The 22,218-nt window shown below is 44.5% G+C and overlaps 1 long non-coding RNA gene across 1 annotated transcript; it reads left to right on the forward strand.

The window, feature by feature from the left end:
• Positions 1–1,044: 1,044 nt before the first annotated feature.
• Positions 1,045–1,502, forward strand: LOC125513183. The gene is made up of 3 exons (XR_007285734.1): positions 1,045–1,095; positions 1,175–1,276; positions 1,352–1,502. It is a non-coding gene; the product is annotated as an uncharacterized LOC125513183 (long non-coding RNA).
• The last annotated feature ends 20,716 nt before the right edge of the window (positions 1,503–22,218 follow it).

Raw genomic sequence — 22,218 nt, forward strand, 5'->3', positions numbered from 1 at the left:
TGACCTTCTTCGATAGCAAATGGAGTTGGGGTTCGGCGACACTGGCTTACTTGTATAGACAGGTATGAAGTTGTTTCTTTTTCACTTCATTGCTACATTATGAATCCGATCTTGCTCTTAATTCAACCATGTTCTCTTTTATGTCCAGTTGGACAAAGCCTGTTGTAGGTCATCTGGAGGTATTGGTGGTTGTTTGCTCGCACTTTCCATATGGAGCTGGGAGCATTTGCCGGTTGGACAACCGAAGACCATGAAGTACGAGGATTGGGACAACAAAGGCGACCCACTACGGCTCCCCACTTGGGCTTACAAGTGGGATGTGTTAAATGAGACGACAGATGATCCCTCGGTTATGTACAAGTTGTACAAGAGCGAGCTGGACGTGATCACGCCTGAGAAGGTGAATCGACATTGCATAAGTGATTATGATGCTTCTATTGTAACTCGATATAAATTTTGTATTCTATCCCATTTTGCAGGTGGAATGGGAGCCGTATGGAAAAGGAGAGAGTTTTGGTAACCCTAGAGAGTTCAGGCTGAATCTGATGTGCACTAGGGATAAGGATCTCTGGCATATGCGGTGCCCACTCATATGCAACTGGGCGGTTGAGCTTCACCTCCCACATCGAGTGCTCCGTCAGTTTGGTTTGTTCCAGCCACACCCGCCGGAGTGGGAGTACATGGACAAGTTGCTACACGTGTAAGATATAATTAACCTTGAGCACTTAGCAGCTTCTCGGCGGTTTTGATGGTGCTAATATTCTATTTCTAACTTGTAGGTTGGATAGGAAAAAGCAGCGGAAGATCAAGGATTGGGACGAGCATCATAGGAAGTATGTCGTACAGTTTGCGCTCAGTGTGGAGCAAGCTAGGGATGGAAAATGAGCCCAGCTTCGTGAGCACTGCCCGCTCGCGTTCAACAACTATCTCACATGGTTTCTTACAAGTACCTGTGTGGAGGTATGCAAGCCGACGTATGTTGAGGAGATTTTGGAAGATCCCACCGTTTTTGATGAGATAGCCCAGCACCAGTACAACACATTAGTCAGGAAAGGCAACTCAGTGATCCCTTCAGCTCCAATGATGAACTTTGTGGTATTTTCCCTCTTTGCTTTTCATTCACACTATGCACATCTTCGCTTGCCTAACACGTTAATACCGTTTCTGTTCATAGCGTGCCCAGATCAAGAAAGCAGCTGATGAGACCGAGACTATTCTTGAAACAACCCCGGCTGGCAAAAGCGATGGGGAAGGTGCACTTCGAGCATTCATCAAGGTTCACATCTCCTTCAAACTAGCACTTAACATGTGTTGCTACGTTCGATGTCTCATTCACTTGTACATGTTGCAGCGCCAGGGCCAAAAGTTAAGGCGGCTATCAAACCTTTTCGGTTGTCGTGACCCCGAGTATGTATCACCAGAACGGTCTAGGTCGGCGACACCATCAGATCCCGCTTCGGGGTAGGGACATGGTGATCATTTGGAGGATGACGATGTGGGTGTGGTCACCCAAGAGGTATGGCATGAGGATATATATCCAATTGTTGATGCATTGCTAACTATATCCTCACACATGGTCTTTCCATATCTTTTGTTGATGCATAGGTTGCTGATGATATGACCTTGGGGACGTACCAGGTTAGGTCTGCATACAAGTTAAAGCCTAGGAAGGGAATCAACAAGTACACACCTGAAGACTTCACCCAAAGAGGCAAAAGGACGGTCGGCACCTCGCGGATGGCGGCTTTGGATGACTATTTGGATGACGATGTGGAAGACGTGGAGGAACCAGAGCCGGAGCGGGAGCGGGTTCCTCTTCCTAGGAAGGTGAAGAAGTTAGCCAGCAAGAGGGGGGAGCAGCCAAAAAGTGCTCAAGGAACGAGTCACTGTCCTCTATTTGTTAGCTTGTAGTAATGTGGAACTTGTTATGTCGTGAACTTGGAGTGGTGGTAGCTCTATGTTGAACTTGATCTTGTATGTCTTAGTTATGTTGAACTTGGAGTGGTGGTAGCTCTAATGTTGAACTTGAAGTCATTGGTTGTCTTAGCAATGTTGAACTTGTTGTCTTAGCATGTTGAACTTGTTGTCTTAGTAATGTTCAACTTGAAATACTGCCTTTGTTGAACTTAAAGATCCTTACTGCTTATTCTAGAAAATGTTGAACTGTGCCTGAAAATGACCCAGTTTGCAAGTTTACAAGTTACAGCCGGTGCAACACCTAGCCTGGAGGCGCCACATTCTACTATGCAACGCCTAGCACCAGGGCGTTGCATAGCTCAGTGTGGCGCCTCCAGGCTAGGAGCTGCAGCGGCTGTAACTTGCAAATTTTTGTTTGCTCTTTGTTTAGCTCTTTCCAGGTGTGCAATGCCTCTGTGCTAGGCGCTGCACTGTAGAATGTGACGCCTAGCTCTGAGGCGTTGCACGCCTGCAAAGAGCTAAATAGAGAGCAAACAAAAAGTTTGCAAGTTACAGCCGATGCAGCGCCTAGCCTGGAGGCGCCACACTTGAAACACATGTCATTTGGATACTTCTCTTCAACTCCAAAGTATTTTTATACAATACAAATAGTTGAAGTTAATTTTACGAAAGAAAAAAGGCGGATTATGGGAGTGTGTGACTTGAATTATTGATTTGGCCATGCAGATAAAGAATTGGATCTGCCACATTAGAATTCACAACCAAAGGTGTCTCCGCATCCAATCAACATGTAAGTCCCCTACCTAGGAAGGATAGGCTGGTTCACTTGAGGAGAATATCTTCTATGATCATACCGCAACCATGTCATCCATGAACAGGCTCCGTAAGATCCCATAGAGTAGAAATGGAATAAGTCATGTGACATGATCCAGTTCTCTATTTATTACACTTACCTTTTTATTGCATCGGCTGTAACTTGCAAACTTTTTGTTTGCTCTCTGTTTAGCTCTTCCCAGGCGTGCAACGCCTCAGAGCTAGGCGTCACATTCTACAGTGCAGCGCCTAGCACGAAGGCGTTGCACGCCTGGAAAGAGCTAAACAGAGAGCAAACAAAATTTGTGCAAGTTACAGCTGCGTGCAGCGCCTAGCCTGGAGGCGCCACACTGAGCAGTGCAACGCCCGGAGCTAGGCGTTGCACTGCTCAGTGTGGCGCCTCCAGGCTAGGCGCTGCATCAGCTGTAACTTGCAAAGTGTTTGCTCTCTGTTTAGCTCATCCCAGGCGTGCAACGCCTCAGAGCTAGGCGTCACATTCTACAGTGCAGCGCCTAGCTTAGAGGCATTGCACGCCTGGGAAGAGCTAAACAGAGAGCAAACAACTGTGAAGACAACATATGCACAAATTACTTCACGACACATACTAGTTCATAACACATAGTACTTCAACTTGAGGAGTAGTTCATGTAACCAAATTTAGGAGGAAATACATAGTACTTCATGACACATAGTAGTTCACAACCAAATCGAGTAGGAGAGATAGTAGTTCATGACACATAGTAGTTCACAACCAAATCGAAGAGCGTAGTTTAGAGGATAACACGATCATTGTCCACAAGCAAGTTGAAGATGACATAGCTCTATTGCGTAGAGCAAGTCCCCTTTCCCTTCTTCTTCTTCCTCTCTCTTCTCCCTTTTCCTTATGAGGTGGGCCTCCTTAACCACCCTCTCCATGAATATCTGATTCCTCCCTCTCTTTTTTTCAGCTGCAATTGCCCAAAGCTTCATGGTTCCTTCTTCAAAATCCTTTTGACGCTTCTTCTGTGCCTCCTCACATTTCCTCACCAATGCTTGCTCCCTAGCGCGCATCGCATTTGACGCTCTCTCTTTTCCTTCCTCTTCTCCTCAAGCTCCTCTTCCTTCTTCTTCTTTAGCTTGGCTGCATCCTCCTCTCTAAGCTTCTTCGCAGCCTTCTCCCACCATCCCGCCATCTCATCTGGTTGGCTTGACACTTGTTGGCTACCACTTGGTTGGCCTCCTTGTGTAGCTCCTTGTTGGCTTGTGCTTGCATCATTTTTCTTAGACCTTTTCCTTGGTTTCGTACATTTTCTTTTGTTGTGGCCATAACCTTTGCACTCCCCACAACGGGAGCTCTCACGAGGCTCTTGGAATTGGTCGTTTCCTGCTTCGCGGCGGCCACCATGGCCCCATCTGTCCATGTCTCCTCTAAGACGCGTTGTCTTACGTCTACCCCGTTTAACAACCTTCAACTCTGGATCCGGCCATAATTGAACTCCATGGTACTCCGGCCATTGTGATTGGTCAAAGTATGGGTGAAAGCGGGGAGCCCATGTTTTCTTGACCATCATGATTGAGAACTCCAACTCCCTCATGGTGCGTGGGTGATTGATGTCCACATTCCTAACGCGACCGGCGGTATACAAGTGTGAGCATGGGAGATGAAGCAACAATGGCCTCCCGCAAGAGCAATCACATTGTGTTAATGACACCTTGAAAGCCCGACCTCCATGTTGCCGGCCATCGTTTGTGATTCCTCCTGGCTCTTCCACTTTGTACTTCCACTCTTTGTTGTCATATAATATAGCTTCTTCTGAGTCTGCCTTCCGTGATTGAAATTCTAACCATTCATCAACCTTGTGTGGGAACTTGTACTTGTACTTGCGCGGGTTCTCACCCGCTATCTGTGCATCCGTTTCCATCGAGTACTTTAGAAAGTACGCATTCATCTTGTCAAATGTGTATTGAACTATTGCCGTCACGGGTAATCCACGTGCACCTTTGAGCACCCTATTGAAGCATTCAGCCATATTGCTTGTCATTTGACCGTATCTCCGGTCATCTTCATCAAAAGCACGTGCCCACTTGCTCCGGTGTTGAATCTGCCTATTGAGAAAGTCTTGACCCCCGGGATCAAGTTTTTTGTGTGCGAGCAATTTGTTCAACAAAGTGGCGAATCGCTTCTCCGAGAAAGCGAGACAACAATCTTGAAGATCATCGGCCAACTCCTTAAGGCCACATGCCCTATAGAAGTTTGAACAAAAGTGCCTCATGCACCATCGATGGTGCAACGGAGCATGCCCAGGAATGTCAATCTCCATCGCGTTAAGAATTCCTTGATGTCGATCCGATATGACACAAATTTCCCTTTGAGCGGGTAACACCTTCATCCTCAAAAGACGCAAAAACCACTCCCAGTTGTCATTGTTCTCCGCCTCAACCAAAGCAAATGCCAATGGCAACACCCGGTTATTGGCATCACTTGCTATCGCAACCAACAAGGTGCCCTTGTGTTGTCCGGTCAAGAACGTGCCATCAATGGTGACGACCGGCCTACAGTGTTCGAAAGCCCTCACGCATTGCTCGAACGCCCAAAATGCACGGCCAAATACTTAGACTTACCTTCCTTCATGATCCGTTGTTTGGTGCCCATGAGGCTCGACCACATGAACCATGCCCGGGTTTGTGGCGGCCATGGCTAACAACAACCTAGGGATTCAGTTGTATGCTTCCTCCCAAGTACCATACAACATCTTAAATGCGGCTTGCTTCGCCTTCCATGCCTTGTCGTACTTCACCTTGTAATGAAAGATGGCTTTCACAAGGTCAATGACATGTTGGACGCTCATTGTTGGTAGTGTGGATATTGAGTTCAAGAGCCTGTTGAAGGAAATATGCCCTAGAGGCAATAATAAAGTTATTATTTATTTCCTTATATCATGATAAATGTTTATTATTCATGCTAGAATTGTATTAAACGGAAACATAATACATGTGTGAATACATAGACAAACAGAGTGTCACTAGTATGCCTCTACTTGACTAGCTCGTTAATCAAAGATGGTTATGTTTCCTCACCATGGACAAAAAGTTGTTATTTGATTAACGGGATCACATCATTGGATGAATGATCTGATTGATATGACCCATACCATTAGCTTAGCACCCGATCGTTTAGTATGTTGCTATTGCTTTCTTCATGACTTATACATGTTCCTATGACTATGATATTATGCAACTCCTGTTTGCCGGAGGAACGCTTTGTGTGCTACCAAACGTCACAACGTAACTGGGTGATTATAAAGGTGCTCTACGGGTGTCTCCAAAGGTACATGTTGGGTTGGCGTATTTCGAGATTAGGATTTGTCACTCCGATTGTCGGAGAGGTATCTCTGGGCCCTCTCGGTAATGCACATCACATAAGCCTTGCAAGCATTGCAACTAATGAATTAGTTGTGAGATGATGTATTACGGAACGAGTAAAGAGACTTGCCGGTAACGAGATTGAACTAGGTATTGAGATACCGACGATCGAATCTCGGGTAAGTAACATACCGATGACAAAGGGAACACCGTATGTTGTTATGCGGTCTGACCGATAAAGATCTTCGTAGAATATGTGGGAGCCAATATGAGCATCCAGGTTCCGCTATTGGTTATTGACCGGAGACGTGTCTCGGTCATGTCTACATTGTTCTCGAACCTGTAGGGTCCGCACGCTTAAGGTTTCGATGACAGTTATATTATGAGTTTATGCATTTTCATGTACCGAAGTTTGTTCGGAGTCCCGGATGTGATCACGGACATGACGAGGAGTCTCGAAATGGTCGAGACATAAAGATTGATATATTGGAAGCCTATATTTGGATATCGGAAGTGTTCCGGGTGAAATCGGGATTTTACCGGAGTACCAGGAGGTTACCGGAACCCCCCGGGAGGTATATGGGCCTTAGTGGGCTTTAGTGGAAGAGAGGAGAGGTGGCCAGGGCTGGGCCGTGCGCCCCTCCCCCCCTAGTACGAATAGGACAAGGAGAGGGCGCCGGCGCCCCCTTCCTTCTCTCTCTCTCCTCTTTCCCCCCTCCCGAATCCTATTCCAACTAGGAAAGGGGGGGAATCCTACTCCCGGAGGGAGTAGGACTCCTCCTGGCGCGTCCTCTCCTGGCCGTCCGCACCCCCCCCTTTGATCCTTTATATACGGAGGCAGAGGGCACCCCTAGACACACAAGTTGATCCACGTGATCATATTCTTAGCCGTGTACGGTGCCCCCTTCCACCATAGTCCTCGATAATATTGTAGCGGTGCTTAGGCGAAGCCCTGCGATGGTAGTACATCAAGATCGTCACCACGCCGTCGTGCTGACGGAACTCTTCCCCAACACTTTGCTGGATCGGAGTCCGGGGATCGTCATCGAGCTGAACGTGTGCTAGAACTCGGAGGTGCCGTAGTTTCGGTGCTTGATCGGTCGGGCCGTGAAGACGTACGACTACATCAACCACGTTGTGCTAACGCTTCCGTTGTCGATCTACAAGGGTACGTAGATCACACTCTCCCCTCTCGTTGCTATGCATCACCATGATCTTGCGTGTGCGTAGGAATTTTTTTGAAATTACTACGTTCCCCAACGGTGGCATCCGAGCCTAGGTTTTATATGTTGATGTTATATGCACGAGTAGAACACAAGTGAGTTGTGGGCGATATAAGTCATACTGCTTACCAGCATGTCATACTTTGGTTCGGCGGTATTGTTGGACGAAGCGGCCCGGACCGACATTACGCGTACGCTTACGCAAGACCGGTTCTCCCGACGTGCTTTGCACAAAGGTGGATAGCGGGTGACAGTTTCTCCAACTTTAGTTGAACCGAGTGTGGCTACGCCCGGTCCTTGCGAAGGTTAAAACAGCACCAACTTGACAAACTATCTTTGTGGTTTTGATGCGTAGGTAAGATTGGTTCTTGCTTAAGCCCGTAGCAGCCACGTAAAACTTGCAACAACAAAGTAGAGGACGTCTAACTTGTTTTTGCAGGGCATGTTGTGATGTGATATGGTCAAGACATGATGCTAAATTTTATTGTATGAGATGATCATGTTTTGTAACTGAGTTATCGGCAACTGGCAGGAGCCATATGGTTGTCGCTTTATTGTATCCAATGCAATCGCACTCTAATGCTTTACTTTATCACTAAGCGGTAGCGATAGTCGTGGAAGCATAAGCTTGGCGAGACGACAATGATGCTACGATGGAGATCAAGGTTTCACGCCGATGACGATGGTGATCACGACGGTGCTTCGGAGATGGAGATCACAAGCACAAGATGATGATGGCCATATCATATCACTTATATTGATTGCATGTGATGTTTATCTTTTATGCATCTTATCTTGCTTTGATTGACGGTAGCATTATAAGATGATCTCTCACTAAATTATCAAGTAGTGTTCTCCCTGAGTATGCACCGTTGCGAAAGTTCTTCGTGCTGAGACACCACGTGATGATCGGGTGTGATAGGCTCTACGTTCAAATACAACGGGTGCAAAACAGTTGCACACGCGGAATACTCAGGTTATACTTGACGAGCCAAGCATATACAGATATGGCCTCGGAACACGGAGACCGAAAGATCGAGCGTGAATCATATAGTAGATATAATCAACATAGTGATGTTCACCAATGAAACTACTCCATCTCACGTGATGATCGGACATGGTTTAGTTGATTTGGATCACGTGATCACTTAGAGGATTAGAGGGATGTCTATCTAAGTGGGAGTTCTTTAAGTAATATGATTAATTGAACCTAAATTTATCATGAACTTAGTACCTGATAGTATCTTGCTTATTTATGTTTGATTGTAGATAGATGGCCCGTGCTGTTGTTCCGTTAAATTTTAATGCGTTCCTTGAGAAAGCAAAGTTGAAAGATGATGGTAGCAATTACACGGACTGGGTCTGTAACTTGAGGATTATCCTCATTGCTGCACAGAAGAATTACGTCCTGAAAGCACCGCTGGGTGCCAGGCCTGCTGCTGGAGCAACACCAGATGTTATGAACGTCTGGCAGAGCAAAGCTGATGACTACTCGATAGTTCAGTGTGCCATGCTTTACGGCTTAGAATCGGGACTTCAACGACGTTTTGAACGTCATGGAGCATATGAGATGTTCTAGGAGTTGAAGTTAATATTTCAAGCAAATGCCCGGATTGAGAGATATGAAGTCTCCAATAAGTTCTATAGCTGCAAGATGGAGGAGAACAGTTCTGTCAGTGAGCATATACTCAAAATGTCTGGGTATAATAATCACTTGATTCAGTTGGGAGTTAATCTTCTGGATGACTGCGTCATTGACAGAATTCTCCAATCACTGCCACTAAGCTACAAGAGCTTCGTGATGAACTATAATATGCAAGGGATGAATAAGACTATTCCCGAGCTCTTCGCGATGCTGAAAGCTGCGGAGGTAGAAATCAAGAAGGAGCATCAAGTGTTGATGGTCAACAAGACCACTAGTTTCAAGAAAAAGGGCAAAGGGAAGAAGAAGGGGAACTTCAAAAAGAACGGCAAGCAAGTTGCTACTCAAGAGAAGAAACCCAAACCTGGACCTAAGCCTGAAACTGAGTGCTTCTATTGCAAGCAGACTGGTCACTGGAAGCGGAACTGCCCCAAGTATTTGGCGGATAAGAAGGATGGCAAGGTGAACAAAGGTATATGTGATATACATGTTATTGATGTGTACCTTACTAATGCTCGCAGTAGCACCTGGGTATTTGATACTGGTTCTGTTGCTAATATTTGCAACTCGAAACAGGGACTACGGATTAAGCGAAGATTGGCTAAGGACGAGGTGACGATGCGCGTGGGAAATGGTTCCAAAGTCGATGTGATCGCAGTCGGCACGCTACCTCTACATCTACCTTCGGGATTAGTATTAGACCTAAATAATTGTTATTTGGTGCCAGCGTTAAGCATGAACATTATATCTGGATCTTGTTTGATGCGAGACGGTTATTCATTTAAATCATAGAATAATGGTTGTTCTATTTACATGAGTAATATCTTTTATGGTCATGCACCCTTAAGGAGTGGTCTATTCTTATTAAATCTCGATAGTAGTGACACACATATTCATAATGTTGAAGCCAAAAGATGCAGAGTTGATAATGATAGTGCAACTTATTTGTGGCACTGCCGTTTGGGTCATATCGGTATAAAGCGCATGAAGAAACTCCATACTGATGGGCTTTTGGAACCACTTGATTATGAATCACTTGGTACTTGCGAACCGTGCCTTATGGGTAAGATGACAAAAACACCGTTCTCCGGTACTATGGAGAGAGCAACAGATTTGTTGGAAATCATACATACAGATGTATGTGGTCTGATGAATGTTGAGGCTCGTGGCGGATATCGTTATTTTCTCACCTTCACAGATGACTTAAGCAGATATGGGTATATCTACTTAATGAAACACAAGTCTGAAACGTTTGAAAAGTTCAAAGAATTTCAGGGTGAAGTTGAAAATCATCGTAACAAGAAAATAAAATTCCTACGATCTGATCGTGGAGGAGAATATTTGAGTTACGAGTTTGGTGTACATTTGAAACAATGTGGAATAGTTTCGCAACCCATGCCACCCGGAACACCACAGCGTAATGGTGTGTCTGAACGTCGTAATCGTACTTTACTAGATATGGTGTGATCTATGATGTCTCTTACTAATTTACCGCTATCGTTTTGGGGATACGCTCTAGAGACGGCCGCATTCACGTTAAATAGGGCACCATCAAAATCCGTTGAGACGACGCCTTATGAACTGTGGTTTGGCAAGAAACCAAAGTTGTCGTTTCTGAAAGTTTGGGGCTGCGATGCTTATGTGAAAAAGCTTCAACCTGATAAGCTCGATCGCAAATCGGAGAAATGTGTCTTCATAGGATATCCAAAGGAAACTATTGGATACACCTTCTATCACAGATCCGAAGGCAAGACTTTTGTTGCTAAATTCGGAAACTTTCTGGAGAAGGGGTTTCTCTCGAAAGAAGTGCGTGGGAGGAAAGTAGAACTTGACGAGGTAACTGTACCTACTCCCTTATTGGAAAGTAGTACATCACAGAAACCTGTTTCTGTGACACCTACACCAATTAGTGAGGAAGCTAATGATAATGATCATGAAACTTTAGAACAAGATACTAATGAACCTCGTAGATCAACCAGAGTGAGATCCGCGCCAGAGTGGTACGGTAATCCTGTTCTGGAAGTCATGCTACTAGATCATGATGAACCTACGAACTATGAAGAAGCGATGGTGAGCCCAGATTCCGCAAAATGGCTTGAAGCCATGAAATCTGAGATGGGATCCATGTATGAGAACAAAGTATGGACTTTGGTTGACTTGCCCAATGATCGGCAAGCAATTGAGAATAAATGGATCTTCAAGAAGAAGACTGACATTGACGGTAATATTACTGTCTACAAAGCTCGACTTGTCGGAAAAGGTTTTCGGCAAGTTCAAGGGATTGACTACGATGAGACCTTCTCACCCGTAGCGATGCTTAAGTCTGTCCGAATCATGTTAGCAATTGCCGCATTTTATGATTATGAAATTTGGCAGATGGATGTCAAAACTACATTCCTGAATGGATTTCTGGAAGAAGAGTTGTATATGATGCAACCAGAAGGTTTTGTCGATCCAAAGGGAGCTAACAAAGTGTGCAAGCTCCAGCGATCCATTTATGGACTGGTGCAAGCCTCTCGGAGTTGGAATAAACGCTTTGATAGTGTGATCAAAGCATTTGGTTTTATACAGACTTTTGGAGAAGCCTGTATTTACAAGAAAGTGAGTGGGAGCTCTGTAGCATTTCTGATATTATATGTGGATGACATATTACTAATTGGAAATGATATAGAATTTCTGGATAGCATAAAGGGATACTTGAATAAGAGTTTTTCAATGAAAGACCTCGGTGAAGCTGCTTACATATTAGGCATTAAGATCTATAGAGATAGATCAAGACGCTTAATTGGACTTTCACAAAGCACATACCTTGACAAAGTTTTGAAGAAGTTCAGTCAAGCAAAGAAAGGGTTCTTGCCTGTGTTACAAGGTGTGAAGTTGAGTAAGACTCAATGCCCGACCACTGCAGAAGATAGAGAGAAAATGAAAGATGTTCCCTATGCTTCAGCCATAGGCTCTATCATGTATGCAATGTTGTGTACCAGACCTGATGTGTGCCTTGCTATAAGTCTAGAAGGGAGGTACCAAAGTAATCCAGGAGTGGATCACTGGACAGCGGTCAAGAACATCCTGAAGTACCTAAAAAGGACTAAGGATATGTTTCTCGTTTATGGAGGTGACAAAGAGCTCATCGTAAATGGTTACGTTGATGCGAGCTTTGACACTGATCCGGACGATTCTAAATCGCAAACCGGATACGTGTTTACATTAAACGGTGGAGCTGTCAGTTGGTGCAGTTCTAAACAAAGCGTCGTGGCAGGATCTACGTGTGAAGCGGAATACATAGCTGCTTCGGAAGCAGCAAATGAAGGAGTCTGGATGAAGGAGTTCATATCCGATCTAGGTGTCATACCTAGTGCATCGGGACCAATGAAAATCTTTTGTGACAATACTGGTGCAATTGCCTTGGCAAAGGAATCCAGATTTCACAAGAGAACCAAGCACATCAAGAGACGCTTCAATTCCATCCGGGATCTAGTTCAGCTGGGAGACATAGAGATTTGCAAGATACATACGGATCTGAATGTAGCAGACCCGTTGACTAAGCCTCTTCCACGAGCAAAACATGATCAGCACCAAGGCTCCATGGGTGTTAGAGTCATTACTGTGTAATCTAGATTATTGACTCTAGTGCAAGTGGGAGACTGGAGGAAATATGCCCTAGAGGCAATAATAAAGTTATTATTTATTTCCTTATATCATGATAAATGTTTATTATTCATGCTAGAATTGTATTAACCGGAAACATAATACATGTGTGAATACATAGACAAACAGAGTGTCACTAGTATGCCTCTACTTGACTAGCTCGTTAATCAAAGATGGTTATGTTTCCTAACCATGGACAAAGAATTGTTATTTGATTAACGGGATCACATCATTAGATGAATGATCTGATTGACATGACCCATTCCATTAGCTTAGCACCCGATCGTTTAGTATGTTGCTATTGCTTTCTTCATGACTTATACATGTTCCTATGACTATGAGATTATGCAACTCCCGTTTGCCGGAGGAACACTTTGTGTGCTACCAAACGTCACAACGTAACTGGGTGATTATAAAGGTGCTCTACAGGTGTCTCCAAAGGTACATGTTGGGTTGGCGTATTTCGAGATTAGGATTTGTCACTCCGATTGTCGGAGAGGTATCTCTGGGCCCTCTCGGTAATGCACATCACATAAGCCTTGCAAGCATTGCAACTAATGAGTTAGTTGTGAGATGATGTATTACGGAACGAGTAAAGAGACTTGCCGGTAACGAGATTGAACTAGGTATTCAGATACCGACGATCGAATCTCGGGCAAGTAACATACCGATGACAAAGGGAACAACGTATGTTGTTATGCCGTCTGACCGATAAAAGATCTTCGTAGAATATGTAGGAGCCAATATGAGCATCCAGTTTCCGCTATTGGTTATTGACCGGAGACGTGTCTCGGTCATGTCTACATTGTTCTCGAACCCGTAGGGTCCGCACGCTTAAGGTTTCGATGACAGTTATATTATGAGTTTATGCATTTTGATGTACCGAAGTTTGTTTGGAGTCCCGGATGTGATCACGGACATGACGAGGAGTCTCGAAATGGTCGAGACATAAAGATTGATATATTGGAAGCCTATATTTGGATATCGGAAGTGTTTCGGGTGAAATCGGGATTTTACCGGAGTACCGGGAGGTTACCGGAACCCCCCGGGAGGTATATGGGCCTTAGTGGGCTTTAGTGGAAGAGAGGAGAGGTGGCCAGGGCTGGGCCGCGCGCCCCTCCCCCCCTAGTCCGAATAGGACAAGGAGAGGGGGCGGCGCCCCCTTCCTTCTCTCTCTCCTCTTTCCCCCTCCCGAATCCTATTCCAACTAGGAAAGGGGGGAATCCTACTCCCGGTGGGAGTAGGACTCCTCCTGGAGCACCCTCCTCCTGGCCGGCCCCACCCCCCCTTGATCCTTTATATACGAGGGCAAGGGGCACCCCTAGACACACAAGTTGATCCACGTGATCATATTCTTAGCCGTGTGCGGTGCCCCCTTCCACCATAATCCTCGATAATATTGTAGCGGTGCTTAGGCGAAGCCCTGCGACGGTAGAACATCAAGGTCGTCACCATGCCGTCGTGCTGACGGAACTCTTCCCCGACACTTTGCTGGATCAGAGTCCGGGGATCGTCATCGAGCTAAACGTGTGCTAAAACTCGGAGGTGCCGTAGTTTCGGTGCTTGATCGGTCGGGCCGTGAAGACGTACGACTACATCAACCGCGTTGTGCTAACGCTTCCGCTGTCGGTCTACAAGGGTATGTAGATCACACTCTCCCCTCTTGTTGCTATGCATCACCAGGATCTTGCGTGTGCGTAGGAATTTTTTTGAAATTACTACGTCCCCCAACAGGTACACCGCCGGAGGCATTCATATAGAGTCATCTTTGTTCTAGTATCGAGTTGTAATCATTGAGTTGTAAATAAATAGAAGTGTGACGATCATCATTATTAGAGCATTGTCCCAAGTGAGGAATAAAAAAAGAGAAAGGCCATAAAAAAGAGAAGGCCCGAAAAAAAGAGAAAGGCCATAAAAAAAGAGAAGGCCCCAAAAAATGAAAATGAGAGAAAAAGAGAGAAGGGACAATGTTACTATCCTTTTACCACACTTGTGCTTCAAAGTAGCACCATGATCTTCATAGTAGAGAGTCTCTCATGTTATCACTTTCATATACTAGTGGGAATTTTTATTACAGAACTTGGCTTGTATATTCCAACAATGGGCCTCCTCAAGTGCCCTAGGTCTTCGTGAGCAAGCAAGTTGGATGCACACCCACTAGTTTCTTTTGTTGAGCTTTCATACATTTATAGCTCTAGTGCATCTGTTGCATGGCAATCCCTACTCCTTGCATTAACATCAATCGATGGGCATCTCCATAGCCCATTGATTAGCCTCGTTGATGTGAGACTTTCTCCTTTTTGTCTTCTCCACATAACCCCCTCATTATTCTATTCCACCCATAGTGCTATATCCATCGCTCGCGCTCATGTATTGCGTGAAATTTTATAGGTTTGAAATTACTAAAGTATGAAACAATTGCTTGGCTTGTCATCGGGGTTGTGCATGATGGGAGCATTCTTGTGTGATGAAAATGAAACATGACTAAACTATATGATTTTGTAGGGATGAACTTTCTTTGGCCATGTTATTTTGAGAAAACATAATTGCTTAGTTAGTATGCTTGAAGTATTATCATTTTTATGTAAATATGAACTTTTGTCTTGAATCTTTCGGATCTGAATATTCATACCACAATTAAGAAGAATTGCATTGAAATTATGCCAACTAGCATTCCACATCAAAAATTCTGTTTTTATCATTTACCTACTCGAGGATGAGCAGGAATTAAGTTTGGGGATGCTTGATACGTCTCCAACGTATCTATAATTTTTGATTGCTCCATGCTATGTTATCTACTGTTTTGGGCAATATTGGGCTTTATTATCCACTTTTATATCATTTTTGGGACTAACCTATTAACCGGAGGCCCAGCCCAGATTTGTTGTTTTTTTGCCTATTTCAGTGTTTCGAAGAAAAGGAATATCAAACGGAGTCGAAATGGAACGAAATTAACTGGAGAAGTTATTTTGGAAGGAAAGCTACCGGAAAAGCTTGGAGTGCACGTCAGGAAAGAAGGGAGGTGCCCATGAGGGTGGGGGGCGTGCCCACCCCCCTAGGGCGCGCCCCCTGCCTCGTGGCCCCCCTTCGGTCCACCGACGTACTTCTTCACCCATATATACCTACGTACCCTATGAAGGAGTCTGGATGAAGGAGTTCATATCCGATCTAGGTGTCATACCTAGTGCATCGGGTCCAATGAAAATCTTTTGTGACAATACTGGTGCAATTGCCTTGGCAAAGGAATCCAGATTTCACAAGAGAACCAAGCACATCAAGAGACGCTTCAATTCCATCCGGGATCTAGTCCAGGTGGGAGACATAGAGATTTGCAAGATATACGGATCTGAATGTTGCAGACCCGTTGACTAAGCCTCTTCCACGAGCAAAACATGATCAGCACCAAGGCTCCATGGGTGTGAGAATCATTACTGTGTAATCTAGATTATTGACTCTAGTGCAAGTGGGAGACTGAAGAAATATGCCCTAGAGGCAATAATAAAGTTATTATTTATTTCCTTATATCATGATAAATGTTTATTATTCATGCTAGAATTGTATTAACCGGAAACATAATACATGTGTGAATACATAGACAAACAAAGTGTCACTAGTATGCCTCTACTTGACTAGCTTGTTAATCAAAGATGGTTATGTTTCCTAACCATGAGCAATGAGTTGTTATTTGATTAACGGGATCACATCATTAAGTGAATGATCTGATTAACATGACCCATTCCATTAGCTTAGCACCCGATCGTTTAGTATGTTGCTATTGCTTTCTTCATGACTTATACATGTTCCTATAACTATGAGATTATGCAACTCCCGTTTTCCGGAGGAACACTTTGGGTGCTACCAAACGTCACAACGTAACTGGGTGATTATAAAGGAGTACTACAGGTGTCTCCAAAGGTACATGTTGGGTTGGCGTATTTCGAGATTAGGATTTGTTACTCCGATTGTCGGAGAGGTATCTCTGGGCCCTCTCGGTAATGCACATCACTTAAGCCTTGCAAGCATTGCAACTAATAAGTTAGTTGCGGGATGATGTATTACAGAACAAGTAAAGAGACTTGCCAGTAACGAGATTGAACTAGGTATTTGGAATACCGACGATCGAATCTCGGGCAAGTAACATACCGATGACAAAGGGAACGACGTATGTTGTTATGCGGTCTGACCGATAAAGATCTTCGTAGAATATGTAGGAGCCAATATGGGCATCCAGGTCCCGCTATTGGTTATTGACCGGAGACGTGTCTCGGTCATGTCTACATTGTTCTCGAACCCGTAGGGTCCGCACGCTTAAGGTTACGATGACAGTTATATTATGAGTTTATGCATTTTGATGTACCGAAGGTTGTTCGGAGTCCCGGTGTGATCACGGACATGACGAGGAGTCTTGAAATGGTCGAGACATAAAGATTAATATATTGGAAGACTATGTTTGGATATCGGAAGTGTTTCGGGTGAAATCGGGATTTTACCGAGTACCGGGAGGTTACCTGAACCCCCCGGGAGCTATATGGGCCTTAGTGGGCTTTAGTGGAAAAGAGAAGGGGCAGCCCAAGATGGGCCATGCGCCTCCCCCCTCCCCTAGTCCTATTAGGACAAGGAGAGGTGGCCGGCCCCCCCCCTCTCTCTTTTCCCCCTTCGCGAATCCTATTCCAACTAGGATTGGGGGGAATCCTACTCCCAGAGGGAGTAGGACTATACTGGCGCACCATCCTTGGCCGGCCAGCCTCCCCCCTTAGTCCTTTATATACGGAGGCAGGGGCACCCCAGAGACACACAAGTTGATCCACGTGATCTATTCCTTAGCCGTGTGCGGCGCCCCAGCCACCATAGTCCTCGATAATATTGTAGCGGTGCTTAGGCGAAGCCCTGCAGCAGTAGCACGTCAAGATCGTCACCACGCCGTCGTGCTGACAGAACTCTTCCCCGACACTTTGCTGGATCGGAGTCCGGGGATCGTCATCTAGCTAAACGTGTGCTAGAACTCGGAGGTGCCGTAGTTTCGATGCTTGATCGGTCGGATCGTGAAGACGTACGACTACATCAACCAAACGCTTCCGTTGTCGATCTACTAGGTATGTAGATCATACTCTCCCCTCTCGTTGCTATGCATCACATGATCTTGCGTGTGCGTAGGAAATTTTTTGAAATTACTACGTACGAAACCCAACAGTTACATGTGGTCCTGCTGAGGAGTTCTCCGGGCATCCAGATGCTGAAACACATGGAGAAACAACGGTTAGTAATATTGACTGCGCTCGCGCCGGTGTGGTCATTGTTTGGGAGCGAGGCACTGAACGTGCGGGAGAGAACACTCTGCCGATCTAGGGTTTCATCTGGCTGCCTTCATAGCAATATATGATATGTCTATATGGGCCTTTTGGCTGGGCTATTGTCTCTGGGCCCATACACCACAACTTTCAAGGGCCTCCATAGTAGTAGTTGGAAAGAAAAAAATGCGAATAGAAAGGTATACAGAGGGCCACTATAATTGTTCATCGCAAGTAATAGAAAAGAGAAGCAGGTAATACAGGTCTTAAACTGGCGTTACAGTTTGAAAATAAAAATACACTGGTGGCATAGTAAGGTTGCTTGCTAATAAGACATTTGTAATAGGTAGTTGAAGTTTTTGATCTTCTCCCCTATTTGATGTATAGCAGTTTGCTCAGAGAGCAGAATACATCAACTTTTGTAGGCTTCATCACAGCAATATTCCTGTGGGAAATGAAGAAATAAGTTAACTGCTATATCATAGGACCTTGTCAGTATGTGTACATAAATTGACTCACACATATAGTATACCTTAGTTTTCCAGCATAGTTGGAGATCAAACCGTTATCTTTGCCTGTCGCGTGTACAGCGGCATGTAATGATGTCCTGTATGCATATAGTCTGATTTGCATCCACGTGGCGTTATGTAGATGGTAATATAATCTGGGATATCAATCACACTGTCAACCTAGCCAAAATAGTCATATCTAAGTGTATTTATGAAGCCCTGTCTAGGCAAACCATTCTCTTCAACCAAGACAAACGGGCTCAACAGCTGGCTTGCTATTTCGTGTCAGAGGATTCCAGCCGGAAGTTCACTTATACTCACACGAATAAATCGGGTAAGTGAAATTTGTTGGCCACCATAAGAAGAACACCAAGGAATAGCCCTGAAGATGTGGCCGCCTAGCTCAATGTGTCCCCTTGCCAGAACAGTTGATCTGAATGCTGCAAATGTAGCATACTGAACACCCCCTTGATAGTATACAAGGAAAGCATCAAAGCTAATTGGCTTCACCATGACGTATCTTGACGCTGGTATATACCGAATGACCGCAGAAAATATTTCATTTGTGTCTATGGGTTCAACACCGTCTTCTCGTTTGAGGATTATAGAATGTGATAGCTCTTGGAATCTATCGGGGTCGACCTCCGTGTCTTGAAGAAAATAGTGTGGGGCAGTAGCATCGACAGTGATGTCCCGAGCATTTGGCACAGGTGGTAATGGCTCAATGGGCCTCATTATCTTGCTGAGAGGGTTTTTAAGCACACTAATAAGCACTGTGAACATGTCCAGGTGGATCCCTATTGCTGTGTTTGCTGGATCCCTAAACCTACGTCTGATCTTGATATTCATCCGCAATGGCACATTTTCTGGCGCGTCTGTCCAACAGATGCACCGGAACGTGAGAAGATCATTATAGGTGATTGTGTCAGGGTAAAGCTCAGAGACGACACAATATGGATGCAGCATAAAATCCACTGTCTTGAATGTCCAAAGATGCAGCGGGAGGTTTGTTATTTCAACTAAAACCTGGGATCCAGCATGATTATCATTGAAATCATAGGCTGGTGTGCCATAAAATATTGAGTTTTCATCTGCACAGAGGGTGGTAAAGTATATATTACCCAGGTTAAGCTTCTGTTCGGACTGAAGGAACTCGACTGCTTGTTTGTTCTGCTGCTTGTTTGGGATGTTAATTAAGAACTCCTGGTCAGGAGTATCAATAGTAACAATTTCATCGCACTTAAGATGAAAAGCTTTAGCCAATGCATCATCAAAGTGCCTTCGTGCAGTTCTACTATCAGGAGAGAAAATGATTTGGAAATGGTAGTGTGTCCGGATCTCTGGGCATTTTGTTTCACCATATGAAAGAAAAGCTCTTGTAATATTTCTTCTGGAACAGACAGACGAGGACGAAATACCTAGCAAGATTATAATATAGTTTAGACTATCCGCCATCTTAGGCACTGAGAAAGGACAACTGGATCTAAGAATACAGGGGCAGCGGCTGAGCTTAGAGGAATAGGGAAAGAATGGAATCTACCTTGAACTGAAATGGCAGTATAGGATGCAGCTTCATCGGTTGAAGAAGACGCCATAAGCCCAGGGCACCAAGAGATGTAGCAAGGGAAGAAACCCTAGAAATGGATGCGCGGAGAGTGTGACGGCGGGATTGGTGGGGTGGAGTAAGAGAGTGTGCAGGTTACGGGGGACAGCACATAGGCCAGTCTTCAGCCACACAACCCACACCTTGTCTGGATATGAGGCACGACCAAGAATGGGCCTACTGGGCCGAAGTAAAAACAGGAATGGGCCAGAGCCTTAAAGGCTATGAAAAAAAGGAGGAGATGACCAGAGTCTAAAACAGAGGGGAGACAAAATCATCTATGAAAAGAAGAAATCATCTGCAGACATGGGGCAGCATATCACGCATAAAAAAGGCAAATGATAATCGAACAGCACACACATAATAGGCTAGAGTTCACTTGATTATATAGAGGAGTTATTTGTTTTGTCGTGCTTTGACACTGCTACTTGAGCAGCCAAAGACTTTTTAGCACACAGACATATAAACAGAGGAGTTTTAGACATGCTTCGTAAGAAGCATACAACCACACCAAGGTCTATGCAAGAAGCATACACGGCAACGGACTCTGCTTGTAGCTGGTCAAAGAGCATTGTGATGGAGTGTTGTCGAGAGCGAAGCTAGATGCATAAACCGCCATCTTTCTCCTTCGATCTTGCTGAGGAGAAGCTAATGTACATAGGATAGATAACCTACAGCAGAATGCAAAGTTTCAGAAACCAGTTCCAAGTATGAGAATGGCAAAACAAGTCCAAGAACAGTAGTATATAGGGAAATTGTGGTGTACTTATAGATATTTTAAGGTTGCATAGGCAGGGCAAAGGAGTCACTGTTGCTTTGTTTTCTTCCCTCCTCCAGCTCCTTTTCCAGCAACAGGGTTCCTTTATTTCAAGGTGTGTCAGTCAAAAATAAATAAGCGGGATGCTATACACAGGTTTGGAAACAAGCTATATTAATGGAACGTAAGAAGCAGTACTTACTTCTTGTTTTTCTGAAGTGGACTCTTATCATCTTTTGCATCAGCAGCACCAGAAGGATCTTCAACCTTTTCATCATCGTTCACCTGGAGTACCCAACATACACATAAGCTTGATAATAGAGAGATATAGCATATTGATATTGGATGGTTATTAGGTTATACAATAGTAAGATTTTGCCTTGACACCTGTGTATCAATGTGTGACTATGCTGCTCATTTACTGAACATATATCGTGCATTTATAGTATTATGCATTAGTTAGCACATGTGTGTTAACAGGTATCTCAGGCGGAGCAGAGAAATATTTACCGCGACTATTTCGTCACACTTCTTTGGAGGATCTTGTGCCAAAGGGAGCTTCTTGTCATTGCCGATAAATAAAGCACACCTGGTCCTACTGGGTGGGCATGGTGATTTGCTAGAAAAGAAAATACGATCATAAATGTAAGCAAGTATTAGAAAATACTGCATTAGTCCTTTCTAAAGAGGCATACCCTGGAGATGTAGATGAAAGGAGACCAACACTGAGCTTTGAAGTTGGTGTCTGCATCTCAGTGTAAAAAAGGAAATGAGAAGAACTGGATTAGTTTGTGGGCATCTTTATTGAATAAATCGAAAGAGAGATGGTAGACTAAGAAAACAACACACCGCGCCTGTAGGTGATGGAAAAGTTATAGCAGGGCTCCCTGACGAGCTGCCAGGCTGGGCTTGCTTGATGCTTGGGGTACTGGGTGTAAACATCTCAGATGGTACTGGACTGTCAGTGAGGGAAGCAGAGGATGATGCTCCAGATGATCCAGGGACATAGTCAAAGGCAGATGAGCTTAACTCAGGCTTATAGGTTTCCATAATTTTCACAACTTGAAATGATAACTGTGTGCTTGTGGTTGCAAAGCTTCTCTTTGCAATGGACACAAGAAGTTTATACTTCCGCCCAATAATCTGGGTAATCTATGGTGGAGCAATTTTATCAACCATCGGTACACGGGCTATCTCTTGTATGGTTGGAAGTCCTGGGTTTCTAAACTTCAGTAAATTGAGGAGTGGTTTTCCAACAGCTGCTTTTCCAACTTTATCAAACATGGTGAACTCAGCCTCACCTACATCATCACTCGCAAATACCGAAATACAGTACCTGCACATGGCACGAATAGAATGAGGACTGTAGTAAAGGACTAATAAAACATAGAAGAGGCATATCTAAATAAATCAGGCAGGAAGCCTAAGGAAACAAACAACACAAAACAAAAGAAACAGGAGACAAAGGTCTTGGAA

The sequence above is a fragment of the Triticum urartu genome, chromosome 6 (genome assembly GCF_003073215.2).
Source record: "Triticum urartu cultivar G1812 chromosome 6, Tu2.1, whole genome shotgun sequence".
Classification (NCBI taxonomy): domain Eukaryota; kingdom Viridiplantae; phylum Streptophyta; class Magnoliopsida; order Poales; family Poaceae; genus Triticum; species Triticum urartu.